This window comes from Euphorbia lathyris, chromosome 7, assembly GCF_963576675.1.
Source record: "Euphorbia lathyris chromosome 7, ddEupLath1.1, whole genome shotgun sequence".
NCBI classification, from domain to species: Eukaryota; Viridiplantae; Streptophyta; class Magnoliopsida; order Malpighiales; family Euphorbiaceae; genus Euphorbia; species Euphorbia lathyris.
The window spans coordinates 30,586,765-30,601,469 of NC_088916.1; positions in this window are offsets into that span (position 1 = coordinate 30,586,765).

Below are 14,705 nucleotides of genomic sequence, written 5' to 3' on the forward strand. Positions count from 1 at the left end.
CATAAAGTTGTATGATTGATTGGAGAGTGAGAACATGTGCATTAGATTAGATGGTAGTAAATGTAATGTAAAATAGAAGAAGGTGAATTAAATGATCCCTAAATAGTTAATAGTTAATTAAAGCATAAACCATAATTAGTGAAGTGATTAAGAAAATACTACAGAGTGGATGGTGGACCCCATTTAGGGGGGAACCTAAAGAAAAAGCACTAAAAAAAGCCCATATTGAGAGTAAATTTAAGAGAGGGTGGAGGCTCCCATCCCATGTGATGTTCCCTTCCCACTCCTCTCATTCTAATAACACTACCTTCTTTTTTATTTATTTATTTATATACTCTCTCTCATGTCCATTTCTTCCATATTCCAATTATTATTATTTTAAAAAATTAGATAATGTTAAAAAGTTTTTATTTTATTACAATTATTTTTTATTTTAATTTCTTTTAGCTACTTTTTTAATTACAAATTACACAAAAATTGATATATGTTGGTACTATGAAATTTTTCTAAAAAAAACTATATTAGTAATTTGAATATAATTTTTTTATTTACTTTTAGTATTAAATTTTGAGTTGTTTAAAAAATCAATATGTTTACTTTAATTGCTTTTTACTTGAATGTTAAAAGTATATTAGTAATTTCTCTTATTAAATAAATGTCCATTTATTCTATTCTTTATATTAGAAATGTAAATTTTAAGAGGTTGAAAAATACTAAATTTAAAATATTTAATGAAATTTAAAAATTAATTTTTCTTATTAATATCAATGATAAACTAAGAGTGGAAATTCATTTTGAAAATTATGAAATATTTAATAATTCGAATAAAGTATATTAAATGATAGATTATATCAAAAAAAAAATTATACATAAGAAATGGTAATTTTAGCATAAATGTATTGATAGAAATGAATGATAAACAGAGTGGAATGTATTATTTAAAAAAGAATTATTAAAGTGAAGTAAAGTAAAGTGAAGTAAATAATAGTATATATATATAAAATGTGAATCTTAGAATTTTATCACATCGTCGAAATAATGGTTTGGTGTTCTTTAAAAGGTTGTATAATACTATAATTGTTTAATTAATTTAAATTGCCCTTTTATGTCCACTTCTGAATCTGATGATGTGAAACTATATGGATAACATAACAAGATAAGGCTTTGCTAAAACACTTCTGTGTTAGGTAACATTTTGTAGCTTAACTTCCATACGGCCCACACTACAAATACACCAACATATTATAACATAATCTTTTTTATTTTATTTTAGGGATCAAATTCAAATTTTGGCCCATTTCTTTTTGAGAAAATGTATAAACGTGAAAAATGCTACAAATTTACCTTTAATATACTCAAGCAAGATTAAATTTGTCCCTATTTAACAAAAAAAAAAAAAAAAAAAAAATCAAAAGGACTAGTTTGCCAAATGTTTGAGTGTCATATCAGATTTTTAAATAAATTTATATTGTACGTTATTTGTAATTATTTAGTAACACAATAAATATTTTTACTTTGATGATGGTGAAGCTCTTAGTCTAGTGGTTGAGAGCATACATATGACTATGAAGGTTATGGATTTGAATCACATGAGGTGATGTGAGGGAAAGTGTTGTGGGAAAAAGCTAATAAGTGTTTAACAAGGGCATGATAAAAAAAAATTAAAAATTAAGAAACAAAAAATATACAAATTATGTTATATTAAAAGTTAGAGTCAATTCTTAGAAGATAGGATTGGGGTTAGCTTCCCTAGGCTAATTCCTGGATAGTTTGTTGTTATTCGTTTTTCTTTTCCTTTTCTACCAAAAAAAAAAAGTTAGAGTCAATTTTGTAAAAAAAAAATATATCATTTTTTTTTATAAGTTGTGAAAGCTTCTTTTTCAAAAAGCTTACGAATTGTAGTTTTTCTTGAAATCAGTCTCTGAGCTTTTAAGAAAAACAGTTTTACATTTACCGAATAGTGCTTTTAGGTGGGAAAGCTGCTTTTAGAGTATGAAAAAGCAATGTGAAATGAGGTCTAAGTTGTTTACATTTTAGCAGGCCATTATAACTGTATTAATAGCATAGTAAATATTTTAAAAATAATTGATGTTTACAAGGTCTAGTGCGATTGTCACACCCGACCCTAGACGACCTCAATCGGCATCGGGCGTGAAATAGAAAGATCATAATCAACATTTAAGAGTCTCCAATTTATCCCAATATCATAATATCATATTATATTACAATTGAAATACCAAAGTTCTAACCATAATTCTATCAATAAACAGCCAACGTCCAAACCTCGCCTAAACGGTCGGTAACCTTCTCTATATCATGTACTTTCTCACCTAAAAACATTAAAACATTTAAAAACGTGAGACAAAAATCTTAGTAAGAAACTATCAGCTATAAAAAAAACCAACTTTACTTAACATAGCTACATATATACATTTATAAAGGGATTTAATCAAAACCTTAAACCAATTCATAATTAAATAAATGTTTTATCAAACCAACTTATAATCAAATAAGTATTTTATCAAACCAACTCGTATTCAATCAAACGTAAAACCTTATATCAAAATCAATCATAACAGAAAACATAATCCAAATGAATTTAAAATAGTGTATCCATCCTCGAGTTTCTCCCCTTAAGTATCAATTCATAACCACATATATAGTCGAGACGTCTCTTAACATTGCTTATCTCATATGGTCTTACCCAACACTTCGCTGCCATACCCAATAGGTCTTCAGACTGTGTACACAGGCCATGGTCCTCACTGAACATGGTCTTCAAATATAAAACCACTGATCCGGATAACTCTCGATGGATATAAAATCATAAAATCATAGCGTGCTCAAATTTCCTTTCACAATCAAATTCCAAACTATTTCATTACCATAAATCATTTGGCTTCAATTAGCCCTTTTGTATCATAAAAATCATATTTGGACTTCAATCCAAAATAATAACAACAATAACCGCAACAGATTTCTCAATCCAAAAACAATTCGTAAGAAATCATCAAATTCATTTTGTTCAATATAGATATATATTGAAACAAAAAACATATATGTATATATGTAAATCAACCAAATTAAACCTTAAATCAACATAATCAAGTAAATCAACATAATAAAAAGCAAAATCATGAAAAACCCCAATTGTTACAGAATGTCTGCATAACCCTAAAATATCAATTTCTGAAAAATCTTTGATATATATTTATCTATATACATAAAACTCAAAATATAGTTGATAGTTACTTACCTTGGCTACTAATTGAAGAAAATACAACCGTACAATCCTCCTCTAAATTCTGTTTAAGACATTTCCCTCCAAACACTGCCGAAACTCAAAAACTCTTCGGTTAGGATTTAGATCTATGCTTAAGGATGCTATGGTTCCAATTTCGAGTGATTTGGACGGTCGAATCTTCGTAAATCAAAGAAACGGTGGAGAAACGATTCAGAAAAAACTAATGAATCTAACCTGAATAAAAAAAAAAAAAAAAAAAGAGAACGATGGTGAAGATTCTGGATTTGGGAATATATATCCAAATCTGGAAAATATCCAGTTTGGTCCTCCATCTTTGTATATTCTTTTAAAAATTACTCTAAACTTGTAATTTACACATAAAACCATCAAATTAACTCCAAATTTTCCGATAGCACCAAATTAACTTCACACATCCAATAATTATAATATATATTACTATTAAGGTATAAATTCTAGAAATTTAGACACGGACGTGACAGAGATAGCCAGACAACTGTTAAACAAGTCTTTTCAAATTTGTGCTATTTCGTACGTTAGTACATGAGTTTTTTTTTTTACTTTACCCTAAAATAAGAGATAAGGTCCAAATTTACCCCTCTACTTTTCGAAGAAGTGTGTATTCACCCATAATGTCCAAATTAGTTTATATTCACCCCTAAAATAAAGAGATAAGGTCCAAATTTGTTCTTGTACTTTTTGAAAAGGTGTGTATTCACCCATAACGCACGAAATACACAAAAAGTATAGGGGAAAATTTGGACCTTATCTCTTTATTCTAGGGGTGAATATAGATTAATAAATTTCTACTATTTCGTATGTTTAGGGTGAAACTAATAAATTGCACACAGATTTTTGTTTTGCTAAAAGCGATAATCTTTTAGTTTGACACTGTATAAATAATCGTCAACGATCTTGAAATGGAAAATCTCAATAACTAAAGTTGGGTAGTACCACGTTTACTATGGAACCTAATTTTTTATTTTCTAAAATGGGTTAATACACATATTTTTTTCTTGTGTTTTCAAATTTAAACAGATTTGTCCCTATATCAAATAAACACACAAATTTATCTAAAACTTTTCAAATTATAGCAAAATTTGCCCTAATCTAACATACTCAGTATGTGGCATAAACGACGACCCACGTGTGATGCCACATTGGACTACGTCAGTTGCCAACACGTTAAAAAAAAGATTATGAAGTGAACTGAACCCACTATATAATATCTTCTTCTTCCTACCCTTCTTGAATTGAGATGTTCTCTTCTTCTTGCCCTTCTCAAATCGCGATCTTCATCTCCTTGTCTTGCTAAAACAATTTAGGTTTAGGGCATATTGTTCATCAAGCTCGTTTTCTCTCCTTTCTTGTTGGTGTTCATCAAGCTAGAAGATGACACATGAAAGATCGATTACTTTTATGCATTCTATGCACCCTAGAAGGATGGAACAAACATATGATGACCTGCCCAAATTTTGCTACTAGAAATTGAAGGCACCCAAATGGATAAGTTGGAGTGCTGAGAACCTTGAAAGGAGATTTTATGCTTCCCCTAAACTTCGTTTAAGTTTTTTATGGTTTCATTTTAGGGATTTCAAGTATCGAAAGTATTAGGGTTATTTTATTTATAGATATAGAATTTGAAGTTGTTTGTGAAATTTGTATATATATTATGTGAAGTTATGGAATATGCTTATGATTTTCAAATCAATTCAGAAAATGATTTTAGTACATAATGTTTGGGTTGATTGTTATAATATATGTTTATTATATAATGTAGTATACAATGTTGTATATAATAAAGATTTTAATTTTAGGTTATAATTAAGATTGTTATAATATAATTTGAGTAGATCTGGGCATGGGCCGGTGAGCCCGCCCTGCCCGCCTAGGTCCATTTAGTCGGGTTTGGACACATGAAACTGGTGTCATGGCCCGGTCCGAGTCCAAGCCCGTATAAGTCCGCCAGAAACTGGACGGATTTGGGTATATGAATTTTCCATTGGGCCAGTCCGGTCCGACCCCATATACTATATATATATTTATATATATTATAATTTATAAAGATAAAATAATTATATTTTTTATGAGATGATATATATACTTACCTTACTACCAATAGACAATTAGTGTATTAGAATTTTTCCAAACTTATTAAGTATTGTGTTGTGTATACTATTTTTTTATTAAAATAAGTTGGTGTGACATTTTAATTGTATTTTTTTAAATATACAGATGGGATTGGACGGGCGGACTTGGGATTTATATTTAGGCCCGAACCCAACCCGAGTCCGACTCAATTTATTATGGACTGGACTAGGCTTAGACTCGTCAAGTTTTATTAAAAGCCCGATAGGCCCGGGCCATGTCCATGTCTAAATTTGAGTATATAATGTAGTATATTTTGGTGTGGTTGTTAATTTGCAGGACAATGGGTGTGGCTATTTTGACAGGCATGATGAGAAGATTTATGTGAGAGAAAAAAGTGTGGTTGATGAGATCTTTCAACAAAACAAGCAACAAAAGGAGGAAAATCAAATCTTGAGGACACTAAACCGGAAGAATAAAAGCAGAAAAAAAATTAACAGAGAATCATCCTTCTTAAAGACCAACTACCTCAATTTTCAATAAGAATATATTGAAAGTTTGTAGGAGGCGCATCACATTCGTGATGATCCAAAGTTAAAGAATATGCAGAACTCGTCATCCAATAAATAGCCTTGATCTTTTTTGTGAATTGCTATTTACCGCCTCCTAAATGACTTATTAGCCCCTTCCCCGTTATATTTCAAAAAAAAAAAAATTTAAACCCCCACACACTAATTTCTCTACTCATTTCATTCTAAACCCCGAACAACAATTCATGGCGGGTCGTTCAAGCAAAGGAAAAGGCGTAATGATTCCCCTGGTAAATTTTCGTAAAAAAAAAAATTTAAAAAAATACATGTAATTATTGCGGCAAAATCGGATCTCCGATTTTGCCTAGGCGAGTCCTGGACCCGCCATATATTGAGCACGGGCGTGGCTAGAGGCCCGTTCATGCTATGTAATGGAGGGTCTTGGACCCGCCCTTCATAATATATGGCGGGTCTTGGACCCGCCTAGGCAAAATCAGTGATCCGATTTTACCGCAACAATTATTTAATATTTTTTTAATAAAACACTGACGTTCACTATTTTAAACATTTTGTAGCCCGACGTTTTAGCTGCTTCTGGGCATCGTCACCCGAATACGTGTGGTATCACAGCCTTTGCTTGGAGGAACCAAGAAGCAAAGAGGGTCATGGCAGAAGCACAGAGGGCGCACAAGACAATGCATTAGCCCATGAGTGAGGATGAGGATTACGTCGTTGTGGATGCTGATGAGGATTGTCCCGCAATCGACACTATCCCAGTTCGTCGGGTGGTGAAGGGGAGAGACGGTCGTTTTGTTCGTTCCGAGTTATCTCGTAAATAATTTACATTATCTTTTATTTTATTATTAGTTTACTTTTTTATTAATGTAGAACTATAATTGTTTAAATGTTATATGTGTAATATAATTACAGGGAGCAGCAAGCGCTCTAGGGATGGTGAAGACGATGATTGGATAGTGACGGATCCGGTCTCCGGTGGACCAGTTGATGGTGCTATGATTCCCAACTTGTTGGGACATGTTGCTGCTAGGATGTGGAGCGGACAGCTCAGGGGCCATACTAGAGGGACATTTTGCAGGAAACTGATTGATTGGTATAAGGCAGCTCGTCTAGAGGTCAAGACATTTATAGGGGGATCGAGACTATCACACCTCCCAGGTACCATGTACCCGCACATTGATATGCCTCTGATATGTGCATTTGTCGAGCATTGGCAGCCGGATACGTCATCATTTCACATACCATTTGGTGAGATGACTATTATGATGCATGATGTGTGAGAGATTCTATGTATCCCAATGGATGGACGACTGGTGTTTGCTAACAGTGGGTCTTCGATATCATCGTATTTCAGAGTTCTCAGATCCATTTTTTGTCAACTTTCTAATTTGCTCGGGAGAGAGGGAGAAGGGATTTCAAGTTTTTTTGAAAAAATAAATGAGAATGGTAAATACGGTAAATAGGGACAGTAAGTAGAAAAAAGTAGGACAGTAAGTAGAAAAAAAGACGGTAAATAGCAACACTTGTTTTTTTTTACTTTCTTTTGAAACGTCATGTGGTTGGCTTTGCTGGCTTGTTAATGTGGAAATAATATATAAATAGTTTGGTCGCCACTATGTAATCAGATTACTGTTATGATTAATTAATTAATTGATTAAAGCACAGAGCCAAATTAAGATTTATAAAGTTACGTACATAGAATGATGTTAAGACATTAATTAAAGAAAGGATAGCCCCATCTTCATGCTCTAAGCAAGATTATTTTGACTAATCACTTTTGTTGATGTGATGTGAGAGTTAAATTATAATTAAGCGGAAAACAAGAAACACTAATTTCCTAATTAGTTAGTCTAATCTGTAAAGATAATTACAGATTATTGGAGTGTAGCGGATTAGCTAGTTATCATTGATATTTAAACAAAAACTCAAATTTATAAAGCGTAAAAGTTGTATAATTATGTACTACCTTAAAGTTAGGTAAAGACTATGCTTACTTTGTTTTTTACAAAATAAACCTTACTTTATGTGTTTTCATCATTGGATTAATCTTATACTCCATAATCCAATGATGAAAACACATCAAGTAATGGTACTTTATCAAAAAAAAACAAAGTAACCATAGCATAAACCAGTTAAGTTAATAAACTCCATACACTTTTCGTTATACATTAAAAATGCCAACCCAATAATTTGATTTAATTAAAGTCCAATTTGTCATATAGTTGGATATAGCACACACCTAAATTTATTAATTTGATCATTTAGACATTCTTATTTACTTATTTGAATTTTTTTTAAAGATGTTGTGACACCTAAAAGTTAAATTTCCACCTAATTATATAAGGATGTTAGAAGTCTAAAATTTATAATTTCAGGTATATGATATGTTGAGTGATGGAGTCATATATGAGGGCTAATTTTAGCCTTTGCTAACAATGTCAAAGTTAGATTTATGAAATTGGGGATTGTTTCTGAAGTCCATTATATTAGAACTACTGAGCAAAATCTTTTCGGTCTCCAACACCATAAAATTTTATTGTTTTGAGGTGTTGAATGTTAAAAATGAAAAGTGACCACCTAAAAGAACTAATTTTTTTTTAAAATATATCACTTTTATCTTTTTTATTTTTAATTATGAATTTCCTATAATTTTCACAAAAGTAAATTTTAATTAAAAAATTAGGTTTTTTTTTAATATCTAAAATTAAAAATTAATTTAGAAAAAAATAGTAGAAAAGGGTTAAGAAGATAAAGAAATTAATTAATAATAATAATAAAATTATTTAGAAAAGAAAAATCAAATAGATAAACAAAAGCCTTAAAAAATTAGGTTTTTTTTTAATCTTCAAACTTAAAAATTGGTTTAGAAAAAAAAAAAGTTGAAAAGGGTTAAGAAGATAAAACAAATTTAGTCATTCACTATTAGATCTAGGCTTATTAAATTTAAGCCGGGTTCTATCAAACTCATACCAGCTCCTCTTTATTCATCGACTGGCAATGCATCTCCACCAGATTATTCTAATAAGTCTGGATCTAACGATGAATGACCAAATTCATTTGGTCATTCAGGGTCCATGTGAACACTACTGTTAGTAATAATAATAACATAATTACTTTTTTTCTTAATGGAAGAAAACGAACCATTAGAAATTTTTATTAAATCTACATATATATTCTCTCTTTCTCCTCATTAGCTTGCAGATTCATAAGTTTAATGGCTTATGATCCTTTATTTTGCTCTTTTCTTCACTCTATATTTCTTTGCCTCTATATTTAGTATCTCCCATGTGATGTAAACGGGGCGGGGTGGGGATTGGAGTTCTCATCCTGACTAAACGGGGAATCCCCATACCCGCCCACGAAACAAAGAGGGACAAAATTCATTCCCTTCCCCTCCCCACGGGGAATTTCTGACCCTGCGGGTATCCCCGTTTACCTATTTAAAGTTTAAAAGAATATATGAAAAAATAAATAAATGAAAAGAATAGAGAAAAAAAAAGAAAGAAAATATGAGAATATGATGAACAAATAGATATAGAGTGAAATAGAGGTAAAGCATTTGGATCGGATTAATCATAGGTTCGAGTTTTTCTATTCGTATTTTTTATTTTCTATTATTAATAATAGGTTATCGGGGATTAAACGGGTAATCTGTCGGTGCGGGGCACAATACGGGACGGGTTCGGGGATCCCTGCAGGGCGGGGCTACCCTTTCCCATCCCCGCCCCATCCCCACTAACGGGGTACATATTAGTCCCCGTCCCTGCTTTACATCCCTACATGTGAGAGTATCTCTTCCTCGTGAGAGAGTTTACTAAGGTTCTCGTTGATTGATCAGAATGTTTGCTGATTTCCGCTGTTTGAGTAACGGTTTCATCCTCTGATTCTATTGTTGGAGATACGGCTTCTAGGCATCGTTTCTAGGTATTGTTTCTGAGCATCGTTTTCTGGATTTGGATTTTGGGTATCAATTTGGTTCGTTCTTCTGAGTAACGTAACTGGTTTATGTTTCATGGGTATTAATTTGGATCCGTTTTTCTGGGTGATGTCTTTGTTACTGAATTTCGCTTCCTAAATGTCTCTGATGACCTGAGATGATAACAAATAGTCAGAAAAGTGGGCCAGAGTCTGGCGAATGCTTTCTGATGCCTAAGTCAAAATGGTACTTGAGAAAGTATGAAATGAGCTTGAAAGCAATTGAATAGGAGAGAGAATATTGAGAATGACGTACTTGAGGCCTTGATTTCCAAGCTATTTATAGGCAATCCAGTTACTTACACAGAGCTTGTGTGCTTTACACATGGCAATTCCTCATTGGTTTCGGACCCTATCTTTCTTATTGTTCCGCATTAAGTGGGAGCTGGGAGCGTGCCTTTGGGATCTAAGACGATTATTGGTCCACATGCCCGCCTAGGCAGCTCCCAAAAAAGCTTTCTTCGATGTTAAGCCTTCTCACTTCAATTCTTTATGGCCTTAATACACTTAGGTCCAAATGCTAGATTCGGGCCTTAAGTTACTGCTTAAGCATTTCAGGCCCATACATTTGCTATCGTATCAATGGGTATTGCAGTCGATTTACGTTTCTGGATATCAATTGGGACCATTTTCTGGATAACGTCTTTGTTCTCTGCATTTATTCCTGTCGTTTCTGCATTTATTCTTATCGTTTTTGTTCTCTACATTTATTCTTGCCATTTGTTCTCTGTAGTTAGAAAACTCTCTCCTAACTAAAGAACACCTAAATGATCTCAAAACAACAATATTGAAGAATTAAAGTTGCTTAGAATATCATTTCCATCAACTTTACAGCATAATATTACATGTTATCTATTCGAGTGGTCAAGATTAAGTGACTTTTAATGTTAGAAAGTGCAAATTGAGTGCCTTTTATGTTACATTTTGAAGTTTAGGGGATATAGGGCATGTGTGGTTTACCTGTTCTTGTTTGCTATTGATGTTAGCAGTTTGTTGTTTGCTGTCGCTGATAGGTAGTAGATGTTAGTTGATTTGTCTACTAAAAATAGTTGTATCGAAATTTTAGGAAACACTTTTTTTATCTCCTGTTTAGAATTAAATGCAAAAATCAGCTCTAAAAAATGGAAACAAATGGGCACATAATGTTGGGTAACGTTGAGTGGCCATGGGTGTATTTAGCATATATATAGTATTTATCCAATGTGATAGATTCTAAATCATCTTTGCCTTCTAAGTGATTTCTTACAAAATAGGGGAGGTGTCGGCTGCCCCAGCGTAAGAATTTTGATGCTTAAGCCAGCATCACTAAGAATTTTGATGCTTAAGCGAGCATCACTTTTAAGAATAGTGAAAAGGTAATAAACTGAGGCTAGGGCTTTGAGCATACTTGAAAAATTCCATTAAAATCTCTATTTATAGGTTGTTGTAGCTCTTATTAGGGTTTTGAGGTGTGGTTTTCCTATTGCAAGATCACCCTCTCCCAATAAGAAACCTCCACTTGTATCATATTTTTTTCATCGCGTTCACACTAGCATTCTCGAGATATATGTCATGGCGTCTGAATCCCAACCTCTTAGTCATTTGACATTTGGAACATATATTAGCTTACAATCGAATTTTTGACGTCTGAATTTGGAACATCTTGATGGCTGCTTATTGATCCCTATTTGAACCCTCTATAGGTGTTTCGAAGGCATCTCGCTAAGGGTAAAACACCCCTAAAAAGGGTAAAACGCGTCATTTAAGGCCATAGTAATGCATCGACTCCAATGCTTTGTCTACATGGCTAGACATTTAATGAGAATGCCCCTAGGATGCATGGATAAACGATGATCATATCATCTAGATGTAAGTGACACTTGTATCATATTTTTTTTTTCATCGCGTTCACACTAGCATTCTCGAGATATATGTCATAGCGTCTGAATCCCAACCTCTTAGCCATTTGACATTTGGAACATATATTAGCTTACAATCGAATTTTTGACGTCTGAATTTGGAACATCTTGATGGCTGCTTATTGATCCCTATTTGAACCCTCTATAGGTGTTTCGAAGGCATCTCGCTAAGGGTAAAACACCCCTAAAAAGGGTAAAACGCGCCATTTAAGGCCATAGTAATGCATCGACTCCAATGCTTTGTCTACATGGCTAGACATTTAATGAGAATGCCCCTAGGATGCATGGATAAACGATGATCATATCATCTAGATGTAAATGACACAAAGGTCGCTTCATATGACCGTTTTTCGAATTCACTTTTCATATAAATGGGAATTAGTCTCATTGTTTTCTTATTTCACGTTTTCAATATTTTTGCACTTTGTTTTTTTCTTGAGAACTATTCTAGCAACGTTACACTCTTCCCTACAAAGGTTAGAGCTCTTTTTTCACCGGTGAGTTCTCTCTAAACATCTTTTGTGCTCTGGTTCTTGTGTTTATTTTTTCTTAGTTTCTTTTTCAATTTCTTTTGGAAATCCAAAATAAGCCAAAAGAAAGAAAACCCTCCTCCCTAAATTAACGAGGCACCTTGAACATTTGCGGATCTTTACTAAACAACTTTTAATCATCCAAATTCCTCCAACAATGAGGCCATTTCCACTAACAAAGACAATTCCATTTCTCAACGGGAAGTGGAAAATTGGGTTTTTAAGAAGAAATTCATAGCCAAGAACCCTACCCATAGGATTCAAGATATGTTATCACATGTGAATATTGGTCTAGTTTCGGGGAAGCGTCTTGTTTTCCCATGGCTGCGATCAGTCAAATTTGTGGTGTCTCTTTTTGAGGCTAAGCCCTATAATTCTCATTTTTTCCTTTTACTATATACCTAGAGCAGAGAAACAATGGGTTCTTTTACCCTCTCTCTGGCCATATGACTTCTATTTTGGATGCCTATCATTTGTTCCGTAATTAGATCCATTGCATATGTACATCGATTTGGTGGGCCATTTTTAGCTTTGTGAGGGCATGAGTAGATCTATAAACACTTATATCTTCAGCCAATTGTATTATCTGGCCATCCAAAATTCAAAAGACAATACAACTTTCTTTCGTATCTCTAAGTGTTGCCTATATGGATGATACATATATGGGTTCATGAGTGGAAACTCTTGGGGCAAGCCACAAAAAGATGTTTTTTACCCATGATAGAACCAAACATGAAAATTTCTTCTCATCCAGATCCTCGCGAATAAAATGATTAAAAAAATATACATGTCTTTCCTTTTATTCCAAGAAAAAAAAATGCTCGCTCGAAAAAAAATCTTAGAACCAGAAAAAAGGCTTACTCAAATTATATAGAATTCTCTAGAAAACCGATGAAAGTCGTATGTACGGCTTGGAGAAAACCTATTAAAAATAAGAACACATTCCAACTTTTTTTTTTGAAGAGGAAGACATTCCAACTAATTCCCAAAAAATATAAATTTATATCAAATTTGAAATTTACCATCAGAAAAGAGGAAAAAATGGAGCTTGTCCCACCAATGAGTAAATATTTCGTAGTAGCCCAAAATGAACTCCCGGTTTCACAAGTTTCCAATTTGTGATTCTTCTTTTATTGTCATGGAGCGCTGAATTGTTGGTTCAATGATTTCAATTCCCATCTCCGATGTCATCGAAGTTGGGGGTAATTATTATCCCTCATTATCAAGCTAGAGTGATGATTTATCAACTCTCCACTCCTAGTGTAGGTAGGCTGCGCTCTCAAACTTCCTTGCCATCCCACGTTGTATTAGAGAATAAAATTCTCGGATGTAACCTAAACCCTACTATACTCATATTGGCTGGACCGTGGACATCAACCACGAGGTTTGTGGATCCAAAAGGGAGCTCCGCCTATAACCCTAGTTGTGATGCTATTTTGGCTTACATTGTTGTGAAGGTGTTAACGTCCCGAGGGCTCATGTCTGGATTTGGAACATCTTAGTGGCCGCTCATCGATCTCTATCTCAACTATGTATAAGTGTTTGTAGAGCATCCAGCTATAACTTTCTTAAACTAGTCTGAAAGGTAATACTTGCATGTTTTTACGAAGGACTCTGCAATCTAGTTGAAGTTGTGGATAGATACAGGGAGAAGCTGCTCATACCAAAAGGTTCCTGATTCTTTAAGAGTTATGGGGAAAAGGTGACAAAAGACTACATCTGTGGTTGTCTTTGCTTCCATGATTCTTCTAAAAAAATTGACGTGATTTACTAGATCTCCACTACCTCCATATTGACTGAAGGTAGGAATACGAAATTCTCTAGGCATCGGTTGGCGCTAGACCTCCCTGGATAAAGGCGTATGTGTCTGTGAGGGCCGAAGGTCCAGTGTATGTGCATGATTTCTCCAAAATTTCCTTCTTGAGAATTTCGTACATTTCATTTTTACTAACGGTTTTGTCGTCGTCCACTTCTGGATTACTTTTCCACCGTGTTTCCGGTAGGGTGATCAACGTCTTCGCAGTGACAACATGCCACTTCTTCTTCACTCTTCCAAATGGTGTTTGGTTTTTCTTGAATCATCCCTTCGTCTGGTTGGACTTCGTGATCAAGCGAATCTTCTTTTAGGGGCTGGTGTTCGGGTGTGTCTTTTTGGCGTTTGTGCTGAGTGATGACTAGATTCCCTTGTGTTGTTTGGATTATTTTGCAAGTTTTCTTCAGTCTTTCTCAGCTTTTGTTTTAACTCTCACATCTCTATCGCGTGTGCGGCCCTCTTGTCATCCATCTCTTGCTGTGTTGCTCTTAAATTCTGGCAGAAACAATGGGTGACTTCGTCCACCAATCTCTAGTACTGAGGCTCAACGGGCCCTGGTGCCTTAACTCGTGAGTGGATTCTCCCATGTTT